The 3,903-nt window shown below is 43.8% G+C and overlaps 1 non-coding gene across 1 annotated transcript; it reads left to right on the top strand.

Annotated features, from left to right (window-relative positions):
• Nucleotides 1-2,032: 2,032 nt before the first annotated feature.
• Trnaa-cgc lies at nucleotides 2,033-2,105 on the top strand. The gene has a single exon. It is a non-coding gene; the product is annotated as a tRNA-Ala (tRNA).
• The last annotated feature ends 1,798 nt before the right edge of the window (nucleotides 2,106-3,903 follow it).

The following is a 3,903-nucleotide window of genomic DNA, read 5'->3' as shown; positions in this document are numbered from 1 at the left end:
CCCTGCAACTACTGAAAAGGCTGCTGCCCCTCTTCAGGAACCATATGTTTGTCTGGCCTCTCAACAGATACCATTCCGTTGTGGTTGCACCTACGGTACGGCCATCTGTATCGCTGAGGCACGCAAGCCTCCCCACCAACGGCAAGGTCCAAAGAAGCAGCCCTCCTTTGCTGAACGCCGTAGCACAACTGAAAGTAAAATGGCCAGCACGAGAGCGGGTGCGGAAATAGTTGTTGCCTTGGCCCCTAGATGTCACTAGCTGTCACTAGCTGTCACTACCGAAGACATTTCGCGCTGTTTTCCAGCTTTCTATGCTAGAAAATGAGAGTGGGCTTTATTATGAACCGGGCCTTATTTGGCACATGTACCTTATATGGTTCTGACGAGCCAACGTCCAAGCGCTTCTACGCGACCGTTTTCGTTGCGGTCCTCTTGCTATATGCGGCGGTTGTTCGCTGCAACATGGGAAGCCAGGGTCCATTTCAAGGGCGTACCCAGGATCTGAACTAGGGGGGGGGGGGGGCAGTCATACTAGTCTCAGGAAACAAGGACTCGAGACAACATACAGCACTTCTTATTAAATAAAACAGTAAATCAGCGAAAAACTGCAAGGGCGGGGGGAGAGGGGGGGGGGGGGGGGCAGGTCATACTAGTCTCAGGAAACAAGGACTCGAGACAACATACCGCTCTTCTTATTAAATAAAGCAGTAAATCAGTGAAAAACTGCTTTTAATAAACATTTTAAATACAAGAATGCACTTGTACAATCCAAGAAAACATGCAGCATTTCTTATTAAATAAAACGGTGAACTAGTAAAAAAACTGCGAATATCTTCTTGGGGGGGGGGGGAGGGGGGGCAGCTGCCGCCCCCCTGCCCCCCCCCCCTGCCCCTCGCTGGGTACTTCCATGGTCCATTTACCTTGTGATTGTGTATTTCTACAGCTTCTCTGAACAGCTGGGTGTGATAGTCTCATCTGCAGCCAGAACTTATGTGTCGGCGAATTTTATTACGTGGTCAGTCTCACACAACGCGTCCTCTGCCACGGCCGATTTCTTAACCTGCCTCAAACTGCAAAGTCACTTATGTTCTGCGATCCTGGTGTTGATTGATCGTTCACTCATTCCAACGTAAACTTTTCCGTATGTGCATGGTTGTTTTTGTTGTGGTCTTCAGTCCTGAGACTGGTTTGATGCAGCTCTCCATGCTAATCTATCCTGAACAAGCTCCTTCATCTCCCAGTACCTACTGCAACCTACATCCTTCTGAATCTGCTGAGTATATTCATCTCTTGGTCTCCCTCTACGATTTTTACCCTCCACGCCGCCCTCCAATGCTAAATTTGTGATCCCTTGATGCATCAAGACATGTCCTACCAACCGATCCCTTCTTCTAGTCAAGTTGTGCCACAAACTTCTCTTCTCCCCAATCCTACTCAATACCTCCTCATTAGTTACGTGATCTACCCACCTAATCTTCAACATTCTTCTGTAGCATCACATTTCGAAAGCTTCTATTCTCTTCTTGTCCAAACTGTTTATCGTCCATGTTTCACTTCCATACATGGCTACACTCCAGACAAATACTTTCAGAAACGACTTCCTGACACTTAAATCTATACTCGATGTTAACGAATTTCTCTTCTTCAGAAACGATTTCCTTGCCATTGCCAGTCTACATTTTATATCCTCTCTACTTCGACCATCATCAGTTATTTTACTCCCTAAATAGCAAAACTCCTTTACTACTTTAAGTGTCTCATTTCCTAATCTAATCCCCTCAGCATCACCCGATTTAATTTGACTACATTTCATTATCCTCGTTTTGCTTTTGTTGATGTTCATCTTATATCCTCCTTTCAAGACACTGTCCATTCCATTCAACTGCTCTTCCAAGTCCTTTGCTGCCTCTGACAGAATTAATGTCATCGGCGAACCTCAAAGTTTTTATTTCTTCTCCATGGATTTTAATACCTACTCCGAATTTTTCTTTTGTTTCCTTTACTGCTTGCTCAATATACAGATTGAATACCGAGCGAGGTGGCGCAGTGGTTAGCACACTGGACTCGCATTCGGGAGGACGACGGTTCAATCCCGTCTCCCGCCATCCTGATATAGGTTTTCCGTGATTTCCCTAAATCGTTTCAGGAAAATGCCGGGATGGTTCCTTTGAAAGGGCACGGCCGATTTCCTTCCCAATCCTTCCCTAACCCGAGCTTGCGCTCCGTCTCTAATGACCTCGTTGTCGACGGGACGTTAAACACTAACCACCACCACCACCAGATTGAATAACATCGGGGAGAGACTACAACCCTGTCTCACTCCCTTCCCAACCAATGCTTCCCTTTCATGCCCCTTGACTCTTATAACTGCCATTTGGTTTCTGTACAAATTGTAAATAGCCTTTCGCTCCCTGTATTTTACCCCTGCCACCTATAGAATTTGAAAGAGAATATTCCAGTCAACATTGTCAAAAGCTTTCTCTAAGTCTACAAATGCTAGAAACGTAGGTTTCCCTTTTCTTAATCTTTCTTCTAAGATAAGTCGTAAGGTCAGAATTGCCTCACGTGTTCCAACATTTCTACGGAATCCAAACTGATCTTTCCTGAGGTCGGCTTCTAGCAGTTTTTCAATTCGTCTGTAAATAATTCGTGTTAGTATGTTGCAGCTGTGACTTATTAAACTGATAGTTCGGTAATTTTCACATCTGTCAACACCTGCTTTCTTTGGGATTTGAATTATTATATTCTTATTGAAGTCTGAGGGTATTTCGCGTGTCTCGTACATCTTGCTCATCAGATGGTAGAGTTTTGTCAGGACTGGCTCTCCCAAGGCCGTCAGTAGTTCTAATGGAATGCTGTCTACTCCCGGGGCCTTGTTTCGACTCAAGTTTTTCAGTGCTCTGTCAAACTCTTGACGCAGTATCGTATCTCCCATTTCATCTTCATCTACATCCTCTTCCATTTCCATAATATTGTCCTCAAGTACATCGCCCTTGTATAGACGCTCTATATACTACTTCCGCCTTTCTGCTTTCCCGTCTTTGCTGAGAACTGGGTTTCCATCTGAGCTCTTGATATTCATACAAGTGGCTCTCTTTTCTCCAAAGGTCTCTTTAATTTTCCTGTAGGCTGTATCTACCTTACCCCTAGTGAGATAAGCCTCCACATCCTTACATTTGTCCTCTAGCCATGCCTGCTTAGCCATTTTGCACTTTCGGTCGATCTCATTATTGAGACGTTTGTATTCCTTTTTGCCTGCTTCATCTACTGCATTTTTATATTTTCTCCTTTAATCAATTAAATTCAATATTTCTTCTGTTACCCAAGGATTTCTACTAGCCCTCGTCTTTTTACCTACTTGATCCTCTGCTGCCTTCACTACTTCATCCCTCAGAGCTACCCATTCGTCTTCTACCGTATTTCTTTCCCCCATTCCTGTCAATTGTTCCCTTATGCCCTCCCTGAAATTCTGGACAATCTCTGGTTTAGTCAGTTTATCCAGGTCCCATCTACTTAAATTCCCACCTTTTTGCAATTTCTTCAGTTTTAATCTACAGTTCATAACCAATAGATTGTGGTCAGAGTCCACATCTGCCCCTGGAAATGTCCTACAATTTAAAACCGGGTTCCTAAATCTCTGTCTTACCATTATATAATCTATCTGATACCTTTTAGTATCTCCAGGATTCTTCCATGTATACAACCTTCTTTTATGATTCTTGAACCAAGTGTTAGCTATGATTAAGTTATGCTCTGTGCAAAATTCTAACAGACGGCTTCCTCTTTCATTTCTTAGCCCCAATCCATGCATGGTATGCATTATATTCTCGACATTGCAAGTGGGTCTCTTTTCTTCTTTGCAGATCTAAGATACTCTTTGATCTTCTTTGTCAGTTTGTAAAT

The sequence above is a fragment of the Schistocerca americana genome, chromosome 1 (genome assembly GCF_021461395.2).
Source record: "Schistocerca americana isolate TAMUIC-IGC-003095 chromosome 1, iqSchAmer2.1, whole genome shotgun sequence".
NCBI classification, from domain to species: Eukaryota; Metazoa; Arthropoda; class Insecta; order Orthoptera; family Acrididae; genus Schistocerca; species Schistocerca americana.
The sequence above is the reverse complement of the archived record's forward strand: the minus strand, read 5'-3'. Positions and strand labels throughout refer to the sequence as shown.